The sequence below is a fragment of the Periplaneta americana genome, chromosome 17 (assembly GCF_040183065.1).
Source record: "Periplaneta americana isolate PAMFEO1 chromosome 17, P.americana_PAMFEO1_priV1, whole genome shotgun sequence".
Taxonomy (NCBI): domain Eukaryota; kingdom Metazoa; phylum Arthropoda; class Insecta; order Blattodea; family Blattidae; genus Periplaneta; species Periplaneta americana.
In genome coordinates this window covers 79,317,534-79,333,247 of record NC_091133.1, presented here as the reverse complement: position 1 = coordinate 79,333,247, position 15,714 = coordinate 79,317,534, and the positions used below count along the sequence as shown (strand labels likewise).

General features: G+C 36.5%; 1 non-coding gene across 1 annotated transcript; it reads right to left on the bottom strand.

Moving 5' to 3' along the window:
- Window positions 1-15,427: 15,427 nt before the first annotated feature.
- On the bottom strand, window positions 15,428-15,500 carry TRNAT-CGU (transfer RNA threonine (anticodon CGU)). The gene has a single exon. It is a non-coding gene; the product is annotated as a tRNA-Thr (tRNA).
- Window positions 15,501-15,714: the final 214 nt, after the last annotated feature.

Below are 15,714 nucleotides of genomic sequence, written 5' to 3'. Positions count from 1 at the left end.
CATATCACAAATAGGAGATTACTTGTTGTATTATGGGGAAGGAAACAATAATCACCAATTAGGAACAGGATTCTTTGTACATAAAAGAATAAAATCAGCAGTAAAAAAGGTCGAATTTATCAGTGACAGGTTATCATATTTAGTACTTAAGGGTAGATGGTGCGACATCATAGTTATAAATGCTCACGCCCCTACAGAAGAGAAAGACGACTATATAAAGGATAGCTTCTATGAGGAATTGGAACATACTTTTGATCAGTTCCCTAGATATCATATGAAAATTTTATTGGGGGATTTCAACGCTAAAGTAGGACGGGAGGATATTTTTAGACCAACTATTGGAAAAGAGAGCCTACACGCAATTAGTAGTGACAATGGAGTTAGATTAGTCAACTTTGCCACATCGAAAAATTTAATTGTCAAAAGTACAACATTCCCCCATAAGGATATACATAAATATACTTTGACTTCTCCAGATGGATTGACACACAACCAAATAGATCACGTCTTGATAGATAAACGGAGACATACTAGTATAGTAGATATTCGAACTTTCAGAGGTGCAGACTGTAATTCTGACCATTATTTGGTGATTGGAGAATTAAGAGAAAGATTATCAGTAGCCAAGCGAGTAGAGCAACAAGTTAATATTACTAAATTCAATATTTTGAAATTAAAGGACGAGGAAGCTAAGCAAAATTATCAGGTCGAAATTTCGAATAGGTTTGCCACTTTAGAAAGTTCCGACGAAGTTGAGAAAGAATTAGATGTTAATAGCGTGTGGGAAAATATCAGAGATAGTATCAAAATTGCAGCTGAGCAGAGCATAGGTTATTATGAAACTAAGAAAAAGAAACCGTGGTTTGATGAAGATTGTTGCATGGTAGTAGAAAGAAGGAAACAGGCAAAATTGAAATTCTTACAGGATCCAGTTGAGGAGAATAGAGATAATTATTTCAATGAAAGACGGGAAGCAAGTCGTACACTTAGGAATAAAAAGAGAGGTTACTTGAAGGAAAAACTGAATGAGGTAGAAACAAATAGTAAGAATAAAAACATTCGAGATTTATATAAGGGTATAAAGGAATTTAAGAACGGATATCAGTCAAGGGTAAACGTGATCAAGGATGAGAATGGTGACTTGCTTGCAGACTCTTCGTCAATCCTAAACAGATGGAAAAACTATTTTGCGCAACTACTAAATGTACATAGGCCAAATAGAAATGATCGGGACGATATTGAAATACAAACTGCTGAGCCATTTATACCCGAACCCACGATTTCAGAAGTCGAAATTGCGATAGAAAATCTGAAAAAGTACAAGTCTCCAGGTATCGATCAAATTCCAGCAGAATTAATACAAGAGGGTGGAAGTGCATTATATAGCGAAATTTATAAACTTGTACTTGCTATTTGGGAAAAGGAAATTGTACCAGAACAATGGAAGGAGTCCATAATTGTACCTATTTTTAAAAAGGGGGACAAAACGAACTGTGGTAACTTTCGAGGAATATCACTTTTGTTGACGTCGTACAAAATTTTGTCCAATATTCTTTTGAGGAGATTAACTCCGTACGTAGATGAAATTATTGGGGATCATCAGTGCGGTTTTCGGCGTAATAGATCGACTATTGATCAGATTTTTTGTATTCGGCAGATAATGGAGAAAAAATGGGAGTATAAGGGTACAGTACATCAGTTATTCATAGATTTCAAAAAGGCATATGACTCGGTTAAGAGGGAAGTATTATATGATATTCTTATTGAATTTGGTATTCCCAAGAAACTAGTTCGATTAATTAAAATGTGTCTCAGTGAAACATACAGCAGAGTCCGTATAGGTCAGTTTCTATCTGATCCTTTTCCAATTCACTGCGGGCTAAAGCAGGGAGATGCACTATCACCTTTACTTTTTAACTTCGCTTTAGAATATGCCATTAGGAAAGTTCAGGATAACAGGCAGGGTTTGGAATTGAACGGGCTACATCAGCTTCTTGTCTATGCAGATGACGTGAATATGTTAGGAGAAAATACACAAACGGTTAGGGAAAACACGGAAATTTTACTTGAAGCAAGTAAAGCGATCGGTTTGGAAGTAAATCCCGAAAAGACAAAGTATATGATTATGTCTCGTGACGGGAATATTGTACGAAATGGAAATATAAATATTGGAGATTTATCCTTCGAAGAGGTGGAAAAATTCAAATATCTTGGAGCAACAGTAACAAATGTAAATGACACTCGGGAGGAAATTAAACGCAGAATAAATATGGGAAATGCCTGTTATTATTCGGTTGAGAAGCTCTTATCATCCAGTCTGCTGTCCAAAAATCTGAAAGTTAGAATTTATAAAACAGTTATATTACCGGTTGTTCTATATGGCTGTGAAACTTGGACTCTCACTCTGAGAGAGGAACATAGGTTAAGGGTGTTTGAGAATAAGGTGCTTAGGAAAATATTTGGGGCTAAGCGGGATGAAGTTACAGGAGAATGGAGAAAGTTACACAACACAGAACTGCACGCATTGTATTCTTCACCTGACATAATTAGGAACTTGAAATCCAGACGTTTGAGATGGGCAGGGCATGTAGCACGTATGGGCGAATCCAGAAATGCATATAGAGTGTTAGTTGGGAGACCGGAGGGAAAAAGACCTTTAGGGAGGCCGAGACGTAGATGGGAGGATAATATTAAAATGGATTTGAGGGAGGTGGGGTATGATGATAGAGACTGGATTAATCTTGCACAGGATAGGGACCGCTGGCGGGCTTATGTGAGGGCGGCAATGAACCTTCGGGTTCCTTAAAAGCCATTTGTAAGTATTATTATTATTATTATTATTATTATTATTATTATTAGATGGAAGGAAAACCCGTGAAGATAAATGAGTAAATATATAGAAGCAACGGACGACCGAAGCAAAGATTAGAAGTCTTACAATATACCTAATTTATTAGTTAAATATGACAAAGAGAAAGAAGAAAAATGACGTAGGGAATGACGGTTAAGGGGTGGGAGATGAAGAGTCAGGATGGGAATAACAGAACAGAATGCCGAGAAAATCGAAAATGATGTAGAAAGAAGAAAGAACGGGGGATAGAATAAAACAATAATTAGGAGACCGTAGAGACATTTCGGTGTGTGTTTTACATATCGTTACGGAACTAGGAAACAACTTTAATTACGTCTGTGAATGCTGTACATTGGTTTGTCAAACATGTTGTTACAGCATTCGGCGTGCTGCAGAGCTGCGGGCTATTAGCGGGGAAGGCAGGCGACCAATTCGGCCGTGCCGACACTTCCCTCGTTACTGTGAAATACAGCTCCGCCACACAAACTTCAGGGCTCACCTTACAACGCTGCTTATAATGAAGCAGCCGCCTGTTCTTGTTTTAATTGCTTCAGTTCTCCACTCTGGTTCCAGCGGAAAAGCTTCCTGCTGAAGATCCAGAATCCCTTCGATTTCCGGCAATATACATTGAACATCTTTCTCAGTTTTATTGCCACAGATTACCTGTCCCTTACCCTCCGCATTTATTTTACTGTAATGTACAGGGACATCATTTTATTTTTACTGACATTTCTAATATTAACCTGGCTATACCTTACCCTCTTCCACGACTGGAGTTCGATGATACTGGCGTAAAACAGAAACAAATCACTTTACTAAGTATAGGAGGGAAGAAAAGTAGTACATTTACGAAAAATAGGAAATATCGCGATTTTGTGTTTGATTAATTGCATTATGTTTTTGTTATTAAAATACAGTTCTGTATTAACAATAAGTCTTTTTACTCATGAATTGAGCTATCCATTCGGACGTATTCATTATGCAGTGTAGCCTATATTATACTGTTTACAGCACATTAGCGTACAATTTAGAGAATTAAGTTAAATTGAAAAATAATCATTATATGGAGATTTAAACACATTTTTGAAAATGGTGGCCGTTCATTTCGATACAGGATTCAGTTCTTTTGTGCATATTATCACACTATAGACTATTGTACCTAATTCCAATTAGGCTACCAGTTTTGTCCTACGTACGAGTACTCATGTTGAAATAATTCTGTACCTATTCTATAAAAATGTACGTACCTTCCATACTGTAAATTCAATCTTCACTTCTCCTCGATCCGAAAAGATAAAATTACTCAGACATTCTGTCTACTGTCCGTCCAAGTGGTTTTGTCGCAAGGTCTTAGAAAGGGGGAAATCAAGTGAGAGTTAATTACTTAACGAGGCCCTTTTATTTAAGTTATATTAAAGTGGTAAAATATTATGTATACGTCTAATTCCTAGCAGAAATTAATGTTTTCAGAAAAGAGCTAAGACATCCCAGCTACTAGTCTTTACAAAGGGGCGAGCAGAAGTGAGTGGGGGAAACCGGGATGCTACGTAAGCAAACGGACGACAGTACCTGTGCGAAAATATGATTCAATATTGAAAGCTTTTTCGTCATTAGAAAACGCGATCATATTTCTGGAACGTACTATACTCAGTACCTCATAAGCGACCTTGGTTCTGTGTGGAGAACGGTTGGAAGTTTACTAGTAAAGGGGGTGATAGTGAAGTACATTAAAAAATTCAGGTACAATAAAAATTTAAATAAAACTAAAATGATGTCCCTGTACAATCTTGCTTCAAGCTAACGAAGTATTGTCAGTCTGTCTGGAGTTGGCGAAATTTTTAACTTCCAACACTGAACGAAACTAATAGCATACTACAAAATTGAAAAAAACTTATCTACGTAAATATTAATATTTTTTGGTCCTACAAAATTTATCTGTTATGGTGACAATAATTATTAGAGGAGAAAAATTCGCACCGGCGCCGGGAATCGAACCCTGGTCCTTGGTCCTACGTACCAAGTGCTCTAACCACTTAGCTACGCCGAAGTTCAATCCACAACCAGGATTGAATTCCCCTCCTCTAGTATTTTTTTCTCTTTGTGACCTTACTCCGTGTTCGACATATATTATATTAAGTTAACTGTCTTTATACAGTTGTGGACAAATTATTAAACTAAATTAATTATATGTGCAACGAAGCTGTATTTATCGGTAGAAATAATGAACAAAAATGTTATTTGACACAGATATAATGAACAGAAAATTGAGTGTTGAGGTTACTAATATTTTGTGAACATTCCCTTATTCTTTATTAATACGTTGATTTTGTCAGGGATGCTGGAAACCAAAGTTTGACACTTTCTTTGAATATTAGCATCATTTAGCCAGATATCATACAATGCTTAAATGAGTACAAGTTTTGTTGTAAGCCTCTTTTTGTTCACTTCTTCTTTAGTATAGAGCACAGATTTTCAATTTCGTTCATGTCCGGTCTTCTTGCAGGCCATGGGAGAATATCTTCTGCAGTATATAATTAAAATACCAGGAGTACCAACATAGCGAGAAAAATACACTTAACGATTGGAAAAATATACCAGAAGATGTAAACAATCATATATACAACAATAGAGACTCTGTGAATTATACACAGTTGACATGATGAATTATATTATGTTTCCAAGAAAACGTTTTAATCTAATAATTTGTCCACGTTTGTATACAAGGAGCGCAGTCAATTGAGTGACTTGGTGGCCGGGATTCCACAGTATATGCGCTGTTGGGCGAAGAATCTACGTAAATATTCAAATTTTTTGGTCCTACAGAATTGATCTATTATGGTGACAATAATTTATTATTGGAGGAGAAAAATTCGCTCCAGCGCCGGGATGGAAGCCCGGTCGTTGGTTCTACGTACGAAGTGCTCTGACCACTGAGCTACGCCGAAGTTCAATCCACAGCGCCGGATCGAATCCCCCTTCTCTAGTATTTTTTCCCTTTGTTGCCTTAAAATGTATTATAACCTTTTGCTGTCTCTTTTCCACCTCAGCGCAAACTGTGACGTTGCACAGAGGCAGAAATATAATAAAAGATCTGTATATTCCAAGTCACAATACTAACTCCTTTATTGTGTGATTCATTGAGCTCGGTGACCTAGTCTCATGTCAGAAGTACGAGTGTATGGTAACGCTGATGAACGATGGAGCGAGAAGTTTTACCACACAAATCCATCTAGCTCCATAACAGTTCGATAACGGTTCATATGACTTTTCTTTGTGAATCATCCTGCATATACCGGTTCTGTAATAAAATTTGTCTAGTGATGAAACCGAAACATTGAAAAATTTTACAGCTATGATAAATTGAAAACGCTTAGAAAGTTGGCATCAGTTGTATCGCAATTGACGTTTTGAACCATACTTAAACTATTTGTTTGCTATGTTTTCAGGTCAAGTTGTTGATTAACAAAGGAATCCTTAATACTAAGCTTTTTATGCAGTTTTTTTTAGCCATTTCTACATGCAACAATAACTATGTATAATTAAAACTTTGGCATTTGTAAACCCTTAAGCGATAGATTGCATGGAAACTAATAATGCAGCCAATCACAAAACAGGAGTGACGCGGTAATGGAAGATCAAGAATCGAGCCGAAGCACAGGATGAACCTATCATCGTATTTTCCGGCGTTTTCTCCGCCCTTAAAAGACCTACAAGTAACCGGGCAGCACTGCAAAATCTGCACGCAATATCAGAATTAGAGCATAAACTTAATGCCACAGAATGCAAACAAAACTTTCTACCTTTGTAGCAATAGAGAATTGACTCTTTCGCATAATCAGTTGCAACAACAAACATTAACAATCGATAAAATGAATAAAATTCGTAATTTATAACTATACGTTTCTCAGTTTGTCAGCGGTGACCAACGCGGGTGTCCTGATTACATCGTGTAATCGCAGACAAAAACCGGTACGAGGAGTTTCCTGTACTTTGCTGTGTGTTTCATTCACGTACTGAAGGAAGCAGTGGCGGTATCATGTCGCTCTACAAACTCCGTCTCTATAAGCAGTAAGAGGTGGTTTTGTAAAGAATGAGGAGAACTTTTTTGTTGTTCTGTCGGACAAAATGTAATATGTTTACTTTTTTCAACCGTTCAATTACGAGTATATAGAAACATTAATTGCCACGGTGAAAAATTTATTATTATTATTATTATTATTATTATTATTATTATTATTATTATTATTATTATTATTGACCACTAAGTATGTGTTTCTATAATTCTTCTGTACGTGTATGGATATTGATATTTTTAGATCTTCTCCATAGAAGGATAAAATTATTAGGTTTTATTTAAATTTTAATCTCCTTAATCTTTAGATGAGGGTAACTATTTATTAATTATTCATTCAATAATAATACTGTACAAAAACTGATTCAATATTACGTGACAACGAACTGGTAAACGCCAGGAATTGAATGTCTTAAATCATAGCCAGGAAGAAAAGATTAGATAAATAAATGTAAGGAAGTCAGCTACCTAATGGGGTTTGAAATATCTCGTGCTCTAAAGCCTTTTAATAGAACAGAATTTCTCAAAAGAATAATGATTAAAAAAGCTTAAGTAATTTGTCCATAAGAATTTTTTAATTTGGAAAACTACGAATTTCTCGACCACGTATCGAGAGAAGAATTTAGAAAATTCCTGATTTTATTCAAGAGGAAGGCTAAAAAAAGAAGCAAGAAAAATCGTATATTATTCACTGGCTCTTCATGTCAGTAGTGACATTACTGATACAGCAAAGCTTGAGATTTTTATCCGCGGGATTGATCAAGATGTTAGTACAGGAACCACCACTGGGTGTACTTTTCATGCCAAGTATCTTTCCTCCGTCTCCTTACTTCATAGGCTGTCTGTCGCATGTAATCACTGCAGCTCGAATTTTGGTCACCGCTGGTTTAAGTGCTCATATTTACTGAAGGCCAACTAACATACTATGTGCTCATCAGTGATCGTTCGTTTCCCGTCGGGTAGATTGTGAAACCTGCTGTAAACTGTTTACAAATACAGGATATATGCTTTTAATACAATATATTGGGAGACTTTCCGTGGAGAGATTATCAGAGAGTTAATATATTACGAAATTAATGATTGAATATTAAAAAAAGGTACTTCATCATTGACTCCCTCCATCAAAAATTAAATGATGAGTTACTGTGATTCATGTGAAAAATCACAGCACTAGCACTACGATCATTCCAGTCTACAATTCCACTGTGCAGGAAATATTGCTCGGAGAAAAAAATGTGAGTATAAGGATAGAGTACATCAGTTATTCTTAGATTTGAAAAAGGCATATGACTCGGTTAAGAGAGAAGCTTTATATAATATCCTCATTGAATATGGTATTTCCAAGAAACTAGTTCGATTAATTAAAATGCATATCTGTGAAACTCACAGTAGAGTCCATATAGGCCAGTCTCTGTCGTATGCTTTTCCAATTCACTGCGGGCTAAAGCAAGGAGATGCACTGCCACCTTTATTTTTTAACTTCGCTCTAGAATATGCCATTAGAAAAGTTTAGGATAACAGACAGGGTTTGGAATTGAACGGGTTAGATCAGCTTCTAGTCTATGCGGAGTCCACACCTGTGGTGTAACGGTCAGCGCGTCTGGTCGCGAAACCAGGTGGCCCGGGTTCGATTCCCGGTCGGGGCAAGTTACCTGGTTGAGGTTTTTTCCGGGAGTTTCCCTCAACCCAATATGAGCAAATGCTGGGTAACTTTCGGTGCTGGACCCCGGACTCATTTCACCGGCATTATCACCTTCATCTCATTCAGATGCTAAATAACCAAAGATGTTGATAAAGCGTCGTAAAATAACTTACTAAAATAAAAAAAATCTATGCGGATGACGTGAATATGTTAGGAGAAAACCCACAAACTATTAGGGAAAACACGGAAATTTTACTTGAAGCAAGTAAAGAGATAGGTTTGGAAGTAAATCCCGAAAAGACAAAGTATGTGATTATGTCTCGTGACCAGGATCGCGAGTTAAAACCAAGCCAAGAGAGATGCGATAAAATTCATAGCTTGGCTTCCTCAGGGAGGAAAATAAGACTGTATAATGGACAAAAAGCGAGTAAAAACCCTGGAGCATAGAACAATTTGTTAGCAATTTCTCGTTTACTTAAATATCAACTTTGTATAACCTCAGGAATGGAAATCCTGTTAAATAACACTGTCACTACGTAATTTATTTCTTTTATCTGCATGTATTTTTTGGACGGCTTTCTAGCGCAATCGTTAATTCTTTCCATGTAACAGTGTCGATATATAATTCTGTTTTACTTGTCCAATATATTTTCGTCGTTTTCCTTTTCTGACGACAATTTCTGGAAGTACATAATTCTTCTTTTCCTGTGGTTAGCGTCAGCTGTAAATCGCCTTTACAAGATTCATGCCAATACGTTACGTCTTTATATGTCTTATCTTGTCGACCATTACTTTCTCTTTCTATGTTACTGAAGTATTTCCCCCACAACGTTGTTCCAGTGTTTCGACCTCTCTCTGTCTCTATTTTATTGAGCGCAGTTTGTTTTTGTATTTGAATTACATTTTCATTTTATGCTTTTTATTTACGGTTTGTAAACCTGCTGTCTTATTATTTCCTTTCAATATTGCCGGATTTGTTCATTGTGTTAATGCTATCTTTATCTCCTCCAATTCTTGATTATATACGACTACTTAATATAAATATTAGATTCTATTTGTTATCTTGAATCTCTCAACGTTTATTTTTTTATTTTATGTGTTGGTTATTATTTTACGACGCTTTTTCAACTATTATGATTATATATGATGTAAGGGGTTTAAGTTCCGTCCTTTTCACAGTCGTCGGGGACGGTCTACAGCAGTGATGTCAACTGATGCCCATAGGAGCAAGCGCGCGCTTTAGAGCCCAGGGGAGCCTGAGCGCTTTACAGCGGAATAGAAAGAGACAGACGAAAGAGATAGTATATGCCGCTTAGTCGAGCTATACAAGTATAGGGATGGCCAGCATTGATTCAATAGGTAAAGGGAAGAGAGCTTATTAAAACCATATCCATGTTAATTTTTAGATTTGTCTGAGAAGTATAAGTGTATTATAAGATTGTAAGTTTTATTTTTAATGTTCATTTTTCACGAGTTTGCTTTTTTATTCAAAAGGAATATTTTGTCAACTTTTTTTTACAGAAAAGTCAAATTTTCAGATTTGTTTGTTTAGTATCCTTAGAGGTACTAAAACAATGTTTTCGTAAATCTAATATATCGTAAATACGTATTACTGAAGATAGTGTATTAAAATGTTTGAAAATATTCGCATGAAAAATGTTTGTAAGGAAATGAATTAACACAGCAAATACTGTTGCATCACAAACAAATGTTATGTGCCTATGTGTTGGTAAAATGTCAGCTCTATAGTTTCATCAGATTTCGGGATAATTTAATATTCTGATAACAGAAAGTTGCGCACCAATATCACCTAAAAGCATAATGCGATAAGAGTTTTATTATGTAATATTAGTTACAGTTAAACATATAGGCCTACCTGGACAACTTTGCTTTGTACTATAATATTGTTCTGATTACTTTTATAAGGCTAAAGATACCATCAATATCAATTTCATCTTATCATGTCATATTCAGTGTCTTTCCTTGGGATAACACTTTCTTCATGAATGATGTGTTTAATTCACTTAGTGCAGTATAGTTGTAGTTATTATGGAATTTGTATGAATATTCCTTCTTTACTCTTTATTATGTTATTAACGTTTAAAACACAACTGCAATATTAGGCTAAGAAATAGGTGTTATTACTTTTGTTTTACAGACAATATAGAAAATAACAAACAGAAAGAAGCCATATAAAATTAACGACATAAAATTTCACGTTCCGTTTGAAGTTAGTGGACCACTGTTTTCTTAATCCAACAGGCTGCTTACTGCTCCTAGCATACCTAGCGCTTAATGCCCGCGCACGACGTCAAGGTCAGAAAAATGCACTTGCTTTGACATCACTGGTCTACAGAATCAAAAAATGTCCATGCAAACATAGGATCAAAACTTGATAGTTTTCCCAGAAAAAAAATATTTCTTCCCATATTTTATTCGCGCTATATTGCTTACATTGTTAGTAAAATTACGAAAACAATTACATCAGTAGATATATCTAGCAGAGAGTTAATATCAATTTAAATACATATTTGTGTGTCTATTACGCTTTCTTGAAATTAAATAAAATTGCATGCTTAAATTTCGGGGTAGAGTACAAAAATTCTAATGCCGTATTAGTTCCAAATTAATGTTTTCCTCAGGAAATAATATTGAACTAATAATTCCTCTATATATTATTATTCCGTAAGTGTTATTCACACAATTATAATATTTACTTTTATCATTAGACTACACAAATTAATTAATACAAATATTCTAGTTTTTTTCAATCATATGACTTAGTTTTAATATTCATTAACACTTACTAATACATTAATTACATGTTAGAATATATAAAATAATATATTTATAAAAAACGTTTTCATCTTTTGTGGCATCTTCAGATAACTCTCAATACGATATCTATTTGACTTCATAGTATAGTATTTGTGTTACCTCCTTTCATGAAAGTATTAGTGTTTTTAAAATGTAAGGATAAGCAAATTTGATGCATGTGTTAATCTTAATGGACTTTATGATTAAATAGTATATTTTTGTTGGATAGTAATATTTTTAATTAATTTCATTACCCATGTATAGAAATAAATTATCATTATCCTATTAATAGTCCACACCTGTGGAGTTAGCGCGTCTGGCCGCGAAACCAGGTGGCCCGGGTTCGATTCCCGGTCGGTGCAAGTTACCTGGTTGAGGTATTTTCCGTGGTTTTCCTCAACTCAATATGAGCAAATCCTGGGTAACTTTCGGTGTTGGGCCCCCGATTCATTTCACCGACATTGTCACCTTCATCTCATTCAGACACTAAATAACCTGAGATGTTGATAAAGCGTCGTAAAATAACCTATTAAAAATCCTATTAACATTACTATAGTTAAAATGATGATTCTTTCTGTTACTGGTGATTGATATTTTGGTTTTGTTAGTGAACGAGTTGATGGTGATGATTTTTATGATGATGATGGAGTGAGAATGAGACAGCCCAAAGCCACACTTTCAACAAAAATTGTTTTTTGTGTGAATTCATTTCTTACACATAAGGGGAAGCTACTATTAAAATATTATATTACTCGACAAATGGCGTAAATATACCCCGAAAAAATTATGAGACCGCATCTAATAGCATTGAACTCTAAACCTTTAACACGCTCTCCTGTAAAATTTTGTCTGTGTGGCTTAGGACTGTATCTTTCTCACCCCTTCAATTGATTACATGTTCTTGTATGTTGCTGCTGAACGAAGCTGATATTTGACTTTTTACATCCTTGAAGCGTAAAAAAATTCACGCAAAAAATGTGTTACATACTCTACATTTACTGTATAGGATTCGAAAGTCGATATGTAGGCATGAAGTGAAATGTACGTATCCAAGCTCTGTGATCAGAACTGGCCCAATTCACGTGTGCCATCCATCTCCTTCAGCGTTAACGTATTGATCGCAGTCGAAATGTCCTATCAACAAAAGATTTTTTTATATTGAACTGATGTACTGGACGTAATCTCCTCCTGCCATTTCGAATTCATATATTCCTTTTCCTAATCTTTTCGTCTGTTGTCAGTACAAGCTAGAGGGGATATTCAGCTTAGGGTAGAGATAAATGTGAAATGTTTTATTAACTGACATTGCAGTATGAGTACCTACGTCTGGGATTTACGACACTTTAACATCCATAATATAAGCCTATGTACAGACATGCGGTTTGTCACTTCTTACTACGAGTACAGAACTCTAGGTGCGACTTCCAATGTTCGATAACTATTATTGTAAATAACACTATAGCCCTACAACTGTTCGCCTTGGTTTTTCGTTATCATGCAGGAACGTATCGATACACATAGGCACTCATTATCCTATTATTCTTCCTGTATACAGTATGCTATATTTTTTAAATTCCGACAAATGGTCTGGTTAATTTTATAAATCTAATGCTGAAAGGCTGGTTATTCTGCTCAACTCTGACACAACCAGATCAAATTCCAAGACAAATACTTGATATATTCCAGAAACCAGAGCCCCAAACCCCTTAATATTATATCAGCGTGGGAAATGTAACACGACCACCATTAACAAATGATGTACAAATTGTACATAATATTGATGATTATAAATACATACATACAACATACATACATACATACATACACACATACATACATACATACGCCTGTGGAGTAGTGGTCAGGGCGTCTGGCCGCGAAACCAGGTGGCCCGGGTTCGAATCCTGGTCCGGGCAAGTTACCTGGTTGAGGTTTTTTCCGGGGTTTTCCCTCAACCCAATACGAGCAAATGCTGGGTAACTTTCGGTACTGGATCCTGGACTCATTTCACCGGCATTATCACCTTCATTTCATTCAGACGCTAAATGACCTAAGATGTTGATACAGCGTCTTAAAATAACCCAATAAAATAAAATAAAAAATACATACATAGGTACATACGTACATAACTTACATACACACAGCCACTTGCGTGGCTCAGTCGGTTAAGGCGCTTGCCTGCCGGTCTGAAGTTGCGTTCGGGCGCGGGGTCGATCCCCGCTTGGGGTGATTACCTGGTTGGGCTTTTTCCGAGGTTTTCCCCCAACCGTAATGTGAATGCAAGGTAATCTATGGCGAATCCTCGGCCTCATCTCGCCAAATATCATCTCGCTATCACCAATCTCATCGACGCTAAAATAACCTAGTAGTTGATACAGCGTCGTTAAATAACCAACTAAAATAAAAAATACATACATACATACATACATACATACAGACATACATGGAATGGAATTTAACTGAGGGGACAAGGATGGCCCAGCACTGCAACCTGTTGAGATCTATTGCGCTAACACTCGATATGGAATGAGTTGCGTGCCATAGATCCCCTATGCGCACCGCCCTAACCACATGACTCCCTAACGAGCGGTCCATACAGCCGACAGAAATCCATATACCATTCCTCCTTCGGCAACTTCCCCCAAGGCTCCCCTGTCGGTCCGAAGCGAAACTCCTCCCCCGAGTAGGTCCGCCTCAGCTGCTCGTTGCTGAAGTCATCCAGTGTCATTTAACTACATTCCACGGAGGCCGGTCGAGAGAGCCAGTAGCTTCGGGAGGCCGCCTGTAGAGTGATCTGAAAAACCAGACACGGGATGATGAGGAAAGGATGATGGGGGAGGAAAGGAAGTGGTGAAGATGAGTGGGGTTCAAATCGCCTAATAAAGTAACCTACCTACCTACCTACATTCACACACACAAATCAACGAAAACAAAAATACTGATGATAGACTTTAAAAGAAAAGAAGAACGTAAAGTATAATAGATGAGAAGTAAATGGGAAAACGTAAAGTAGATGAGCGATTAGTTACAATCTTGAAAGACTTGTTCTGTATTACACAATTCTTCGGTAGAATGGAGGCCCAAGTGAAGATACTTTAATTATCTGTCTGGAACACGGTTGAATGCAGAGCTTGGCTGTCTTTTCTGGCCACTCGAATCCTGATAGGCAGCAAGATGATCGTTTCGATGTATGAATTCAACGGATGTTGAAGTCAGATCATGACAAACTGTGAGATACAGGAGAGGTTGTACCTGATGCATACAGTACAGAGATAAACCTTGCTTAGGAGTTGATGTATGTCATTAGCAGAATAGTTAAGACTAACTCGAAGGGAAATGATTGGATTTATGTATCTATTCAAAATATATAGAACTTTGAAATGACGGTTACTTGTAAAGTGAGACAGATTAATTACAATTTCATCGATAAGGTGAATAGTACGTAGACAAATGAGAGACAAAGCTTTATAAATTTCTTATTCAGAAAAAAATATTAGTCGTTAATAAATATGATTTTCATACATTTATAATGAATAATTCAGTAACATTTATTTGGGACTAATACGGCATTTTGTAAAAGTGCCAGGAAGAAATATATCGCTCTCCTGAGTGTACCTTAGATACTGTACTTTGGTACTTTCAATGCGATAATAACCACGTAAATAATTCTACTTTTCTGGAAAGCATTTTCTGGCGTAATAAAATCCTTTCATTAAATCTCTATTGTTCATTCTAATGCAAATAGAATATTGATAAAATAAATAATAGCCTAATAATCCGTGGCGCTACAGCTCACGAAGGACAAGACCGTCCAGCCGGCTGCTAGTCTCACGGCCGAAGAGGTGGACGATCATCCAACCAGAATGGAGGTATCGTGTGGTTAGCACGATGAGCCCCCCAGCCGTTACGTTGATAAAATAATATGTATTAATTACCAGAAGCTCAGTATCGATAATTATACCAAGTTTATAAAATCGTCACTTACTGTGAAACATCAACTTTTCATTTAGAAATTTACTTATTAATATTTGAAGGGAAAAATTCGCTCCGGCGCCGGGGATCGAACCCGGTTTCTTGGTTCTACGTACCAAGCGCTCTGACCACTGAGCTACGCCGAATTCAATCCACAGCAACGGATCGAATTCTTCTCCTTCAATGTTTCCCTTTTATGGCCTGACTCCAAGTTAGGCATATATGTTGACGTATATGTCCAATGACGTATATGTCATTGTACTAGGAGCGCACTCAGCTGAGTGACTTATTTGGCCGGGATTCCGCAGTTAAGTGCACAATAATCTGTACAGACATATGCACTGCAAGCTATGAGAATAT